This window comes from Ictidomys tridecemlineatus, chromosome 15, assembly GCF_052094955.1.
Source record: "Ictidomys tridecemlineatus isolate mIctTri1 chromosome 15, mIctTri1.hap1, whole genome shotgun sequence".
Classification (NCBI taxonomy): domain Eukaryota; kingdom Metazoa; phylum Chordata; class Mammalia; order Rodentia; family Sciuridae; genus Ictidomys; species Ictidomys tridecemlineatus.
In genome coordinates this window covers 31,691,002-31,707,218 of record NC_135491.1, presented here as the reverse complement: position 1 = coordinate 31,707,218, position 16,217 = coordinate 31,691,002, and the positions used below count along the sequence as shown (strand labels likewise).

The 16,217-nt window shown below is 41.5% G+C and overlaps 1 long non-coding RNA gene across 2 annotated transcripts in view; it reads right to left on the bottom strand.

Annotated features, from left to right (window-relative positions):
• Nucleotides 1-15,915, bottom strand: part of LOC144370858 (uncharacterized) — a 33,757-nt gene extending 17,842 nt beyond the window's left edge. For both annotated transcript variants that reach the window (XR_013430882.1, XR_013430883.1), the window contains exon 1: nt 14,964-15,915. This is a non-coding gene — a long non-coding RNA (uncharacterized LOC144370858). The remainder of the gene's footprint in view (nt 1-14,963) is intronic.
• Between the last annotated feature and the right edge of the window lie 302 nt (nt 15,916-16,217).

Here is a 16,217-nt window from a genome sequence, read left to right as displayed (position 1 = left end):
AAAAAAAAGGTAACTGTTTCAATCACTATTTGTGCTTTTTGGAATATGCTACAGAACTTATTCCTAATCAATGTGGGAAGGTGAAATTGAATTAACTGGCAGTCCTAAAAATAAGTTGACCCTGTTTCTCCAAGTAATTAATCTGTTCACCCCAATTCTATGGCCTATTCTTCTCTCCTTAGCTAACAGGTACCCTCTCTTCTGAATCAGAGACCTTTCTGTATAAAGGGACAGAGTGACTATGTGAAAGAGCTTAATTCTGATGAGCTTGAGTCTGAATTCCAGCTTCACTACTTACAAATCTTGTTACTTCCTGCATATAACTTGACTTACAAATAGAAAACCAGGATAATAATAACTGCGATTCAAGGTTGTTGTGAAGATTAAAAAATATAATGGCCTGGCATGGTGGTGCACACCTGTAATCCCAGCAGCTTGGGAGGCTGAGGCAGGGGGATTGTGAGTTCAAAGTCAGCCTCAGCAACAGCAAGGTGCTAAGCAACTCAGTGAGACCCTGTCTCTAAATAAAATACAAAAATTGGCTTGGGATGTGACTCAGTGGTGGAGTGCTTCTGAGTTCAATCCCCGTAACCAAATATATATGTAATGAACATAAGCCACCCATCCTGATTGTTATCTTATCATAATCACCATTGTCACTATCATATTCTACTCATAGCAAACATCAAGAGTTATTTTATAAGAAACGAGTCACACAGTCACACAAAATACATCATAGAAACAATCAGAGTACTTGCTGTGACCCAGGAACTGGCCTAAAACCCTTGTGTTCATTTAATCCACACACACCAGTGAAGTTGTTATTATCATTTTCCTTTAATAAACCATGGGGCTCAAAGGAGACAGAGAACTTGGAGGCAGGAGGTGGAACTCAGATCTGATCCTGGTTCTGTCCAATTTCAGACTGAAAGCTTTTAACAAGTACAGAACAGCAAGAGTCCTCTCCGACTTTGGGGTCAGTTTTAGTCAGCTTTTTCACTGCTGTGACTTAAAGACTCAATCAGAACAATTATAGAGGAGGGAACGTTAATTTGAGAGCTCATGGTATCAGAGGTCCATAGAGGGCTGGCTCCATTCCTCAGGCTCAAGGTGAGGCACAACATCATGGCGTGTGGCAGAGGGAAGCAGCTCACGTGATCATCGGGAAGCAGAGAGCGACTCCACTGACCAGATACAAGCATATACCCCAAAGCCACGCCCCCAATGCCCCACCTCCTCCAGCCACACCCCACCTGCCTCCAGTTAATTCCATCAGGGGGTAATTTACTGATTAGTTGAAGGCTCTCACACCCTCATCGTTTCACCTCTGAACTCTTGCATTGTCTCACACGTGAGCTTTTGAAGGAGACCATATCTAAACTGTAACAGGGTCTGAGCAATTAATTTACATCATTCCTTCCTTCATAGGAAATTCAGACTTTCATAGGAAATTCACTGAGCTCCTATTCCGTGCCAGTCTTGTGTTAGACACTGTTCCTATGAAGATGTAAAAATGGCTGTGCCATCCATGGGCTTCTAGTGTAAGTGCAGGAAGTAGACATGTCAAAAGAATGCACCCTCAAAATTTAGAGGCATGATGAGGTTGTGTGCAAGGGGTTCAGGAGGAGTAACCAGCAGGAAGCAGTTCATTCTAGGGGAGTGGAGGAATATTTAGACCCATAGCACAGAAAGCCCAGTTCTGCCGTGTATCCTGAAAGGTCTGTCTTTTCACGGAATGTGGGAGGATTCCTGTGTTCCTATTTTGTTTGTGGCACAGAAGCATTACCTGCCAAAAGAAGTCATCCCTTAGTAGCTCATGGGGGATGAGTTCCAGGACCCTCTGGGGACACCTGAATCCTTGGGTGTCCAAGTCCCTTACATAAAATGCCAGAGAATTGGCGTGTAACCTGAGCACATCTCCCAGTACACTTTCAATCATCTCTAGATTACTCACAATACTTCATACAATAGAAGCACTGCATAAAGAGGTTCTAGGGTATTGCTTAGGGAAGGATGATGAGAAAAAAAAAATCTACATGTCCAATACAGATGCAGCAATCACAACCATCGGAGGCCTAAATACATAACACTTAACAATAATATAAAATTTCTTGCTATCTTGGCTACGACAGAATTTGTCCCAGCAGTTTAATGTGACTAAGTTCCAAAGATGAAATGGGAGTAAATATGGATGACTTCTAACTCTCGAAGTCACCAGATCCCAAGGCCAACCAACTAATATTGGTCCTGACACTACACAGATCAGGCAAAGGGAATATCTGAACTGAGTCCTTAGTTCAGTTACAGCTCTGGCCAGTGCAAAGGAAGAATACCTCAGTGCCCAGCAGACCTGGTCCAACTTCAGACAGTTCCCACCTAGGGAAAGCGAACTAATTCATGCTAAAGAGATAAAAATCTAACACCCATCCTATTATCACCTCCTTCACACTCATACAGATGTGTTAAGACTTTGATCCAGTTCTTGAACTCTCCCTTGGGGAATCAGCAAGAAGAAGAAGAAGAAACATTGACACTCTATAGTGCTACTATTTCTATATTCTCTTCTAAAAGTATACGAGATTGACACCAAATAAACCCTTAGGGCAATTATGAACATACAAACAGTTACTGGTTGAGGGGTGGATTTTTCTTTTCTAGGACATTCCAAACTCTAGCTCATGCCCTCGACTTTTGCTCGACATTTCCTGATGGGGGAGAGAGCCCATTCATCCTTCAATCTGAAAGAAAACCTTGGGACTAGAATTCTCCATAAAGGCAGGTTTGTTGGTGCTGGTAAATGAACAATGTCGTGTACTGTGAACACGAAAAAATTGATGAGGTCAGAACCACCCCAGGGACATGAAAATATATATTTATGTAAGAGGCAGTGAAATTTGTCTGCAATTAAGTTTTTCAAAACTCTCAAATCTGTTGTTTGGTTTTAAGCAGATGTTGAAAAGGTTTATCCTGGATTCTGTCTTTATTGATAGGATGTCTTTTGATCTGCAGCCAAATAAGAAATCTGGATGTTATTTTGGATTTGGAAATTTCCTTTAAATAAACATATTAGTTAAGTATGTAAATCTGCTTATCATCACTTTGGGCATATTGCCAGAGTAGGAAACATCTGGGGCCTGGTGTCAGCCGACTTATTAATTCACACTTAGAGTATGTTTCACCCAGGTTATTGCTGAATATTGTTATCTTGATTGCCTAAGTCAGCTGTGTCTTGACAACACTTAGTTACAAAGTTTTGAGGTTTAAATTTTGACTCATGAGCAATTCACTGAGCAGGGCCTGCCTGAGCCTAGTGGTTTAGGTTTCCAGTCCCCCTCAGGATTGATTTCGGGAAATTAATTGTTAACATTTTGGATTATGAATGGCGGAGATCTGTGTTATTTATCTGAACTGGCCAGCATGTAATTCCGGGAAAGGATTATATGGCCTGCTCCTGATAAGCACAGAAGTGAGGTCATTAATACAACTTTCTTCTGTAAAGCTCTTGCTGCTTTAGGGAAGTGGCTTTCCGTTCAGTTAAAACGATGCTCTGTGGACTTCAACCTTCAAGTCCAGGGTGAATCATTTTGTCTGGTGGGCTACTGGATGATGAATGGAGGCAGCCTGGTGTTCTCACTAATACAGGTAATATAGCACTGGAATCCAGGGAGCCCTCTGCTTCTCACATATTTCACTGTCACAAAATGGATACCATGGAAGGCAAACATTTAGAGAGCACCCCAATGAATGAAGACTCTGTGCCCAGTGGTAAAAATGGTTCTAGACATTGGCTAGAAAGCAGCAGGAATTCACATTCCAAGGTCCAGAAGACATGATATGTGGTAAAGAAGATCTTTAGAAAAATGGTGTTCAAGTGTGTGTTCTTGTTAGTCCTGACAAGGCATCTAAAGGACTTTCTTAGTTTTAGCTAGGGTAAGTAACATTAGCTGCTAAAACAAAGAGTTCTCAAATTTCAACCACATGGGAAAGATGAATGTGCATTTTTAGCTCACGTTCCTATGCACTGTGGGTCAGAAGGTGTTGGTGTGATCATATGACTCTGGGGAAATCATTTTAGCCCTCTAAAACCCAGTTCGATGCTCATCTACAGAACGGAGTTAACATTAAATGAGATGATTTACACAAGGCATTTACTGCAGGACTTAATTCCACATAATCATTCATGGATCATGCTTTTTCCATCCAGTGGTTTAACTATCCCTTTGGACTTCGAAGTCCTCCATTGGATCTGACTGGAAGATGAGGGGAGGTGAGAGAGTGTGAAAGATTTTGTAAGCCAGACCCAGAGCCCAGTCTGTAGGCTACATCTAACTATAAGGTAAGCTGAAAAATAGAGTCAAGATCTATTTTTCTTAGAAAGGAACATTTGATATATGCTCAATCTTACAATAGGCATTTTGGCTATAATAATAACAGCAATAAAAGTAATAGTAATAATAGCTAATGATTATGACTTGCTTAATATGTGCTAAATGCCTTGTGTGCATTATCTTATTTAATGTTATTTTAATCCCACTTTGTAGATGAGTTGCAAACTGAGTCTTAGGAGGTTGCAATGATTTTCTCAGAGTCATATGACCAGAAGGGACTGCAGCTGAGACCCAACACCAAGTCCACCTGACTTTACATCACAAGAGCTCAGTTCCTCTATCTACCCCACCTGCATCTTCACGTCCTTCTGGTCGGTGTTGGCCCAATCTTGATCCCACTTTTTCTTTTATTTGGGCTGAAACAGTGCTTACTTCTAACTCAGACCTGGAAACTTAGTACTCTGACTTAAATTCCCTCTCATTTGCATGCATGCATAGTAAATCCTAATGAGAAAGAGACATTGTTGGATATTCAGTCAAAAATAATGCGTTGTCCCTGCTCTGGGCTGAGAAATGGGTGAGGCCAGTACCACTGTTGTTTAGGTACCAAATATCACTCTAATTATAATTTTATCCTTCATATGTAGTGACATTTAAATAACCCCTCAAACTCCAAATTACTCTTCAAATATGTGCCATTTCATTTTTTGTTTTGTCTTAAACTTATGTTCTTTGGATGTATTAGTCCATTGCCTGTTGCTATCACAAAATTTCTGAGGCTGGATATTTTATAAATATATTTGTTTGATTCATGATTCTGGTGGTTGGAGCATCCAAACATCATGGGGCCAGTGTCCTGGTGCAAGACAGAAGTGTGTAACAGGTGGCAGTATTGCTCACCTATGGTGAGCTGGTCTGGGGAACTATTCATGTCCCTCAGGAGCAGGAAGTGAGAGTTGAGTGTGGTTCTTTGTCACAGCAAGGTAGAGAAACAGAAAGAGAGGGCTAAAGGTGCATTCAGTGGTAGAGTGCATGCTTAGAATATGTGAGGCCCTGATTTCAATCCCAAGCACACAATAAAGGAAAAAGAAATGGTAAGGGGGGCCTGCAGAAGAGGCCAAATATTTGGGGTAACCTTGCTTTGTATTAACTCACTCTAGTGAGAAAAAATTCACTCTTGAGCATGACTCAATTACCTTGCACTAGGCCCCACCTCTACCACCTGAATACCACTGTCCTGGGACCACGATCCAGCAGAGGAACCTTGGGGGACACACTCAAACCATATTAAATCATAGTCCTGGGTAAATAAACACCTTTCTCTACACCCTTTTATATTCTATTTACTCTCAGTAACAGCCCTCATAAATAACTTTTCAATACTAGCTGAATTTCTTCCCTTCCTCCTTCCACCTCCATTCATAACTTTTTTCCTCCTTCCCTCCTGACCTCCCTCTCTCTTAGTCTTTGGTTCATTCAAAAAATATGTTCGAAGCACCTCCTTGGTACTAGATACAATACAGTAAGAAAGAAAATAAATATTTCCCCTTTTGATGAGAAGTTTACATCTAGCCAGGCACAGTGACCTCATGCCTGCAATCCCTATGATTAGAGAGGATGATGCATAAGGATCACAAGTTTGAGGCCAGTCTAGGCAACTTAGCGAGGCTCTAAGCAACTTGGTGAAACCCTGTCTCAAGATAAAAAATAAAAAGGGCTGGGAATGTAGCTCAGTGGTGAAGTGTTTCAGGTTCAATCCCCAGTATAAAGGAAAAGAAAAGAAAAAGAAAAAAAAAAGAAGTTTACATCTAGTTGGATGAAGGTTTTACTGTTGTCCACATGAAGAGGGAAGAGGAGTACTGGGAAGCCATTCATGATGTGGGTCTGAGGAAATTCCACTAAACTCCACAGCAAAATCACTTGTTCCCAGATACCAAGGATATAGGATTCAAATCTAAACCAGACAAAAATGGAAATTAACATGTTTTGGAATATTAGTAAATCTTAGATTTATTTATTTATTTGGTACCAGGGATTGAACCCAGGGGAACTTACCCACTGAGCCATACCCCAGCCCTTTTTTGAGAGTCTTGATAAATTGATTAGGGCCTAGCTAAGTTGCTGAGGCTGGCTTTGAACTTGTGATTCTCTTGCTTGAACCAGAGTTGCTGGAATATTAGTGAATTTTAAATACATGAATGCTCAGCTTTTACTGATAGGGTGACAGATATGCCCAAGAGTTGTCCTTCTCCCATTCTGAGCTTGTGCAGACATTGTTAATTGATCACAGCGCTCTGCCACTGAATACGAATGCAACCTCTGAGTCTTACCACCCTGTAAGTGCCCCCTACTGATTTTTTACCACCCTTAGAATTCTGTATACCAACTGTTAGTATGATACTTACAAATATACAAAGATATTTGACATGCTTGTCTCTGGGTAGTATTTTGGGGGCACAAATAAATATGTTTTTTGACTAAATAGAAAGTACTAACACAAAATTGCTAAGTTAGACAGAAGAAGAAATGAGAAGACCAATGAGGAACTCAAAAGCAGAGGTAGCACACGGAGTGGATTTCTATTGTGCGTAGGGTAGCCTACTGGTTTTGGAATGTGTGTCCAATGGCAGGAAGCAGGGTGACAGGTCCCGAGCTCAGCATTATCCTTGTGCTAACAGCCATACTTGGTTGAGTGTGGAAGGGCCAGCATGGAGGTGAGCAGTCAGTGTGACTAATCCCTAGGTCTCTTGCCATCATGTGCTTCATTATGTCAGGATAAGGAGACCAGTTCTCTTCCTCCCTGAGCCCCACTCCATTTGTATCTTTGCCCAGGTGTGCCACTAATAGAGTGGGGATGCCAGGCGCTGTTGGTTGGCATGGTTTGTGGACATAAATAGAGCTCTGTGTGCCCTCCCGAGAGGCTAGCTGAAGGAAAGGGAGTTCTGCCAGGGGCAGGAGGAGAGGGAGCCTGCAGGTATAGGGTTATTTACTGGCAAGGTGTTTCAGTGACGTGAGGGCAAGGAGTCCCAGTAGCCAGGGCAGAGATTCTAATTTTTACCAGGTTCGCTTCTGTGTATGTTTGTAGGGACAGGTATGCTGTCATGGAGCGGGCCCTCCAGGGTGCCTTCGAGGACACCTGCTCTCCCAGTGAATGTGTGCAGTCAAGTACCGGAACAGCCCAGCAGAGTGTGAACATGGGGGTGGGGTGTGAGGTCGGAGCATCCACCCAGGGTGCAGGCAACCGGGCTGCGTAGGTTGTAGAGAATTTCTTAAAAATAATACAATTGACTACCATTGTCTTACTTTTATTTTCACCATATTCTGGCAATTCTAAACCACTCTCCCTGCTCCACAGGATATGCCACCGTAAAGCATGTTTGAGACTGCACACTTGGACTCCTGGGTCCCTCAAGTTTGGCCACCTGTCCTCCTTTCTCTCTTGGCTCCCTACTATTATAAGCCCTAGGGGCTATGATGGTTCATGAGGCACCAATGAGAAATATGAAGAGCACATTTATTGTGAGGACCACTAATATTTTTGTTTTATGAAATAAATTAATAGTTATTTAGTCAATATTTTATTAAATAACCATTTAATGGTATTTTTTTTTCTTTTCTCAAGCTTACACATTTTTTTTCCATTTTATTTCATTCAAAAAGTATTTACTTGGGGCTGGGGATGTGGCTCAAGCGGTAGCGCGCTCGCCTGGCATGCGTGCGGCCCGGGTTCGATCCTCAGCACCACATACCAACAAAGATGTTGTGTCCGCCGAGAACTAAAAAATAAAAAAAATATTAAAAAACAAAAACAAAAACAAAAAGTATTTACTGAGTTCCTACTGTGGGTCAGGCCAGGTGCTGGGCCGGGGGGTTACTCCATAGTCAACAAAACAAACAAGGACAGGGCTGACATTCCACAGCAGACAGTAACGAGTAGACAAGTGCAGACACGAGGTGGTTTTAGCAAATGTGAAGGGTCATGAAGGGGAATGTTCTAGAGTAGAAGGTGATGGGCAGGAGGAGGTATTTGGGCTGAGACCTCAAGGATTGAAAGAAAACTTTTATGGCAGTAAAACAAACAAACAGACAGACAAACAGCAAATGGCAAGATCCGGAAGCAGGAACAAGTATTTGAGGGAATGAAAGAAGGTTAGTGTAATTGGGATAAGATGGAGCCATTCTGGGGAAGAGGCTGAAGGGGGCGGAGGAGCAGGGTACCCTAATAATGTAGGGCCATAAGATTTTGTTATGGAATTTGCATTTTATAATGCAGTATTTCCTCCTTATCGGTGGTTTGGCTTTCTGTCATTGCAGTTACCCACAGTCTATGAGAAGAATAAGAATGAGGACAGTACAATAAGGTATTTGAGAGACAGAGACCACATTCATATAACTGTTAACACAATGTATTGCTACAATTATTCTTTTATTAGTGTTATCAATTTCCTTCTGTGCCTAATATATAGATTAATTTTTTTCATGTATGTATGTATGGGAAGAATCATCATAGGGTGTATAAATTTCAGTGTACTTGGGGTTTTGGGCATCTATTGGGGCTCTGGGAACATATCCCCCATTGATAAGGGAAGACAATTGAATTAAATGTGTTCTTCCTACTTTTCCTTCCCATCCCCCTAATTTGCATTACCATTTCTCCTGCTTTGCCAGTTTCATGCTTAGTTCCTTCAACTGAGTCTTCTCATGTTCCCAAATCCCTGCATCCCCACCAGGTTACCTCTCCTAGTTCCCTCTACTCATCTGCCTCCTGAAGTTCTTCTCTGTTGGCACCCAATGCCCCAATATGCCGTCTCTCCATTCTTCTTGTAATTGCTTGAGGAAGGCAGGCTTAAGAGGTTCCCAAGCCTCACTCTGATCCATGGCAATTTTCAGAACCAATACCAGTTGTCTAGGTGGAAGGAGAGACAGTAAATTTACCCACGTCTTTCTTTTCTTGTAAATGGAATTTATTATCTTGGACTTTTCCTTGAACCTAAAGAGACAGGCCTGGGAGTAAGGAGGAGGAGAAGAAAGGAGAAATTCAGAGCCGTTGAGGCCTGGGAGAGTTTAGAGAGAAGGCGAAATGTCAGCCGGTGACTCCCTCTCCTGACTTCTGGGCTGAGACACGTTTTCTCCATCCACCAAGGATATTTCTCTTTTCAGTCTTCAACAAATTTTTCTTCCTTCTGATCCTTGTCTGCAGCTCCGAGGGGAGGGAAATTCAGTCACTTAAGAACTTAAACTATAATTTTGCTTGGGGTGGAGACAGATTGGTTATCCTCTGATTTAAGAATAAAAAATAATGTCCCCCTCTTTTTCCTTCCCTCTTCCCAAATGTATACTCAAAATTCATTCACAGTTGGTGAGAATTGGTTGCTGGATTCCATTTCGACACAGAGAGAGTAGGTCAGGTGAATTCCACTTTTTTCTTGGAGTAGGGTATGATCCCTGTGGGAACCTTGCTTCAGCTGTTTCTTTTTTAAAATAAGAAAATAAATTGTAGGAATAATGCAGCAAGTTATAGTAAATGAATAGAGGGTGTCCTCGTGGACAGGAAGGGCAGACGAATCTGGGCTTCTTGCCTAGAAACAGTACATGCTCGTATTTTATTTTAGAAAAAAAAGATGACACTTAATTCCAGGTTTCTATAGCAAGGAGGGTAGAATTGAGGCCCAGAATTTTCTGGATTCCCTTGAGAATGAAGGCTGAGTTGGGTTCTTTGGACACTATAAGATGCATCTGTTTTTGTCTATGGGTTTGGTTGGAGAAGGTCCTTGTATCTTTCAGGTTTTTGTTAGGGAGCGGTGTGGTTTGAATATGGTTTGACTCCCCAGTTCATGTGGTGGAGACCTGGTCTCCAATGTGATGGTGTTGAGAGGTGATAGACCTTAAGAGAAAATCAGCTCAAGGGAGATCCACCCTTAATGAATGGATTAATGTCTTTCTCCAGAGACTGAGTTAGCTCTCTTGACTGGGTCAGTTCGTACAGGAGTGGACCAATTCTTGCAAGGCTAGGTTGTTATAAAAACCCCTCCTGCCTTCCCTTGGTCTCTATGGAACACATGCTCCTGACATGAGTGCCCTTTCTCTGTCTGCGTCTCACCATGATGTGATGCAGCACAAGGAACTCACTAGAAGCCAAGCAGATGCTAGCACCGTGCTCTTGGTCCTCCAGAAATGTGAACTAGATAAACCTCTATTCTTTATACTATATCCAGCCTCAGATATTCTGCTACAGCAATAGAACACAGACTAAGACAGGATAAGCCATGTATACTACAATACCCCTAGAGATGGCTTTGTAGATTCGAGGGCAAATCTATCCTTTGCTCTTCAAAATGTGATTTGTGAATCTTTTCAATATTACATGTCAATTGCTTACTATTCATTGATAAGTCACTTAGCTTTGGATCCAGATAAGACAAGATCCCTGACAATGCTATCTGGTTGGAGGAATGAAGGCATATTTGATGTATTAGGAATCTTTTTTTTTTTTTTTTTTTTTTTTTTGCTTTTTCACTTCAAATGACAGAATACCCAACCTAAATTGACAAAAACAAAAAGATAAATTACTGGCTCATATAAATAAAAAATCTGGGGGTGGGTGGGTATATATTAGTTAGCAATTGATGAGTAATATACTACCTCAACACAGAATAGTTTAAAACAACTGTGTATTTGGCTCGGTATCTGTGAGCCAGCAATTTAATGTGGGCTCAGTAAGATGTTCTTCCGGTCTGCACGGGGTGCAGGTGTAACTACGGGGTACTGTGGATCAGCTAAGCGGCAATGCTTCTGGTGGCTACTGGCTTTTGGCTGGCTGCCTTAGCTCTCCTCCAGAGTGTACCTATTCTCCAGCAGGCTAGCCCAGGCTTTCTGCACAGTGGAAGGATTCTAAGAGACTGAAGGTGCACATCCTCACTTCCACGCCCTTGTGCTGTCTAAAATGAGCTATAAGACTCATTGGAATTGGAAGCTATCATCAAAAGGAGCAGTGGATGCTGTTGCTGATCATCATAGTGGCACAATATACTTGCCACAGCTCCATTTACTGATTAGGTGTAATAATGCAGTAGGTTCAGAGAGGGGCTATCATTCTAGACTTGAATCCAGCTCTTCAGAGCCATTTGGTCCTGCATTACTTTTCTCAACACAGAACATAATTCTGCATGATATGAGGAATATACTGTGCTAGCTGGAGAGGTTTTTACTTTGTAATAGAAATATCACCCTGATTGATGGTAGCTTTGGCTTTTTGTGATCATCTTCTACGTGTTGTGGGATCAATACACTTTCAGATACTTGCCCATTCACCAAGGCATTATCTCTCCAAACTTCTTTGTCCCTGCTTATATTTGTCAACTTTACAATCCTTTTATTACCAGCAAAAGCTTTGGGAAGCTACAAATAAAAGCCGGGATTATAAAAGGATTCTTATTAAAGCATGCTTTCTTTGAGGCCCGGAGTACAATGCCCTCCGTTCTCCCCTTGTGAAAAGATGTATTTTCCTGTTTAATTAGAATAGACCTCCATTCCATTAGAAGTGGACAAGTAGGGCAGCAGGATTGCAACTCCAGGCTCCAGGAAAAAAGGTTTATTTATTTTCTCTCTGGTCAACTTTTAGAGCATATTACAACTCGCGAAAAAATTCTGTAGTATTTAGGGACGAATGAGTACATGTCAGGCACCAGGTCCCTGCCACATAGGAACAGGTCATAGTCTCCATTTTTGTTATTTTTTTAAAATTGTTTTTACTTTGCAATTAAAGCCTGTGTTGGGGAAATGCAAAGCCAAGTACATCAATTAAGGTCCTAGCAAGAAACAGATGGCACACTCAATTTGGATAATTTGAGCAGAGTTTAGCAAAGGGACTTTCTGCAGAGATGCATACAGAACTAAAGGAAACCAAAAAGGATGGTGTTGTCCTCCAGAGTTAGCAACTGTCTCACTTAGAGCTTGAGTTGGCAAACTGAGGCTCGTGGGCCGAATCTGGTCTGCTACTTGTTTATAAAAATAAAGTTTTATTGAAACACAGCCATACACATTTCCATAAAGCAAAGTTGAATAGCTGCATCAGTGATTGTATGGCCTACAAAGCTTAAAATATTTATTATCCCTGAGCCACATCCCCAGCCCTATTTTGTATTTCATTTAGAGATAGAGTCTCAATGAGTTGCCTAGTGCCTCTTCTTTGCTGATGCAGGCTTTGAACTCATGATTCCCCTGCCTCAGCCTCTTCAGCTGCTGGGATTACAGGTATGTACCACTGCACCCAGCTGGGATGATTTATTTAAAGTGTGTTTTCTCCACTGCAGGCTCATTGATCAATCAGGTCCACAGCCTGATTCTTCAATGTAGTAGTTGTTCAAGAAATATTATTGAATAAACCATACAACAAAGAATATGCAAAGGAACTTGCACTTAAAAATAATGCAATATGTCCTTGAGATGAAGGAGATATGGGCAAATGAAAAAAGTAGTTACATGAAAGTCCTTTCATCAGAAACAACTGAGACAAATAGGTAGTGGTGAAATAATGATTAAAAATGCTACATTAAAATTTTATTTTAACACAAAACATATGTCATTTGGCCAATCATTTGATGAGGGTCTTAGGATTTTTTTTTTAAGAAAAATACTTTGCATTACAATATGAAGACTTCTAAATTATCTTTCTTGCATAAACCACACTTACAATGCATCATCTAGAAACTTCAGAGTCTTTAAAATAAAACGTGAAACCTTAAGAGACTAAAAAGATATTCTGAGGGCAGTTTGCATATAAATCTTTACAATTTTCCTTAGTGTTTTACAGATTTGCCAATTTTTTTATTTTTTATTTTTTTTACTGGGGATTGAACTCAGAGGCACTTAATCACTGAGCCACATTGCCAGCCCTTTTTATTTTCTATTTTGAGGCAGAATCTTGCTAAATTGCTTAGGGCCTCACTAAATTACTGAGCCTGGCTTTGAACTTTCAATCCTCCTGCCTCAGCCTGTGCGCCATCACACCCAACTTGCTAATATTCTTCCTACTTGTTTGCCTTCATCAAATCTTTCCAAAGTATTCTATCTAGTTTTTACAGAAATATCTGTTTCTTTTATCGCTCATGTTACAGAATGTACATGATTGCATGAACAAATACAACTGGAATAAATAGGTTTGGGAATAAATGAGATGGACTCGTAGCAATTGAGCCAGGCCAAGGGCATGTTAGAAAGTAGCCTACTTGCCACGAGCCTTCAATCTGCTGGGGTTATCAGAATTGTGGTTTACAGGAAGAAGGGAGCGACTTGGTTAATTTGGTGAATTAGTTAAATAGTTGTCTAAGAGAGACTTTGTGTGATTATCACTCACTATTTTTTTTTTTTCTTTTTGCAATGCCTAGGATCGAATCCAGGGCCTTGAATATGATAGGCAGGTGCTTTGCCACTGAGCTCACCTGCAGCCCAACACTCAATATTTTTGAGGCTAAATACAAAGGTCAACCTTTTAATCACTGACTTTTGCCTTTCTATCCTGCAAACAGCCCCAAACAATCATAAGGGCGAGAGACCAAATCCAGGCAGTAGGGCTCCTTGCAGTTGGCCACAGGAAGGATATCATCCTGGACTTTGTTCACTGGTTTCTGTCCCCAGCGTAAATCAGATGGAGTCATCTCTTGGCAGCTACATGGACCTGTTTTCCTTTGACCTGATATTTGTCCAATAATTTGGATCCCTCCTGAGTGGGGAGGGGAAGGAGGGGTTAGCCCCAAACTAGATACACCAACCTGAGGCTTGTGTTGGACAGGGGAACAGGGCTCTAGTCTCATCATGGAAGAAGTGTTCTGTGTTGAGGAAAGATTAGTCATCAGGAGACCTGCATTCCAAACCTGGCCCTGCCACTTATAAACTTTGCCACCTTGGTCAGGCAGGACGCTTACACTTGTGTGTCTTTGTTAAATTGCCTATAAAATAAACATTCCGTCCATCATGTGGAATAATTATTCATGAGGAATAATTCTTCTCTCACAGAAACGCTCTTAGTCTCAAGTGAAAAAAAGATTCACATACAAGTGTTAAATATTTTCATTTTTTCCCCTCTTTTTCTGTAGAGTCAGGATAGGCTCCGTTATGCTACAGTAACAATCTCAAACTTCAGTGGCTCAAAAAAGCAAAGTTTTTTTTTTTGTTTTTTTTTGGTCACTCTCATCATGTGTTCACCACAGGTTGATGTGGGACTCTGGTCAGCACACTCACTCACTCTGGGACCCAGGTTGATGGCACAGCCACCATCTTGAATATTGCCAAACACCACAGCAGAGAGAAGAACACTCTGTAGAGAAGCCACAAGTAACTTAGTGTCTAACCTAAAAACAAACCATGAAACTTCTGCTGGCAAGTCATTGACCAAAGTTATGCACAGGGTCCCCTCCTACTTTCAAGGGGGACAGGAAGTGTAATTCTCAAGGCGTTTCAAAGAGTAAGAAATGGAGGATGAACAGCACTCACGATTGTCACACTACCTTTTTTTTTTTTTTTCTTTCACTTCATCTTGCCTGCCTTTCCTGGTCTCTGTGTCCTTTCTTTTTAGAGAATGCTGTGTGGTAGATGTGTAAACATTAAAGACAAGCAAAGCTCACCTCTGTCACTTACCAGGTGTGTAGGCAACACTGGACATAACTCTTAAACTTCTTGTCGGTCACCTTATCTTAAAAGGGTGTTTGTCATGGAGATTAAATGAAGTAATACATGGATGGTCTCCAGGAACAAAGGAGAAACTTCACAAATACCTGTTTCCTTCTTCCATTCATCAGCTTCTCATGTATTCCCCTTCCCTCTTTTCCAAGTTCTCCTTGTACAGAAATGTGAAGGTTTAGGGGTTAGGTGCAGGGCTAGAAAAAGAAAAAAATACTTCCATCTTCAGCCCTGACCTCAAATGATCTGTAAATAGCAGCCAGAGTCAACCCCAGATTATCCCAAGGTCACCTCAAGGTGCTGTGAGTTGCAAGGAAATGTTGAGCTCTTCTTTGGTATGAGGAGTCTCAGAGAGTCCCCACCCCTGAGCCTTGTCTGAGCTCTGCTGTCTCCAGGAGAGGCACTGTGGCACCCAGCACTTCGCAATCTTCATCACGCACATGAATCCCCAGAGTATCCTGTCAAATGCACATTCTGTTTCTGCTGGTCTGGATTGGGGCTCTACCAACTGAGCTTCCAGGAGATGCCAAAGCTGTGAGTCAGTGGTGGCCCACACTTTGAGTAGAGAGGTTCTGAAGGAACGAAATGAGGATTTAAGCAGTCTAGACCTGAATTAGAATCCTTGATCAGCTCCTTGTAAATGGCAAGGCTTAGGCGAAACACTTTTGTCTTCCAAAACTCCACTTCTTCATCTGCAGAACAAGTGACCCAGGGTGAGTTTGCTGGGTGTTCTTAGCTGTTGCTGGTACCTCTTCAGACCTTAAAGCCTGACCTTTCTCTAAACCACAATGATTCTCTTTTCTCTCTTCCTTTGCTCAACAGATGTCGGAAGATGCCTCTGCCCATCTCGGCTTCCAGAGAGATCTACCTTGCCCATATGACAAGCGTCAGAGATGTGTGAGAGAGGAATGCTAAATCCAGACCATGTTCAAGCAGAGAGCATGACGGGAGATTGGGGTGGCCCCGAGCTAAGGGAAGTTGATATAATGGTGGCCGTGAAGGCATCTTAACCAAATAGAACCTTTTAAACCAGGCCACGAGCAGTGAGACCCTACTTTTTCTTATGGGATGCGGTGATAAAGAAATTACATAGTTATTTGAGAGGAACATAAATAAAGATTAATAGGTTAATGAGTTATTTTCCTTTCATTACTACACTATTGTACTTTATTATAATTGCTTTGCACTCATTTAATTAAATTTGAACTGGGG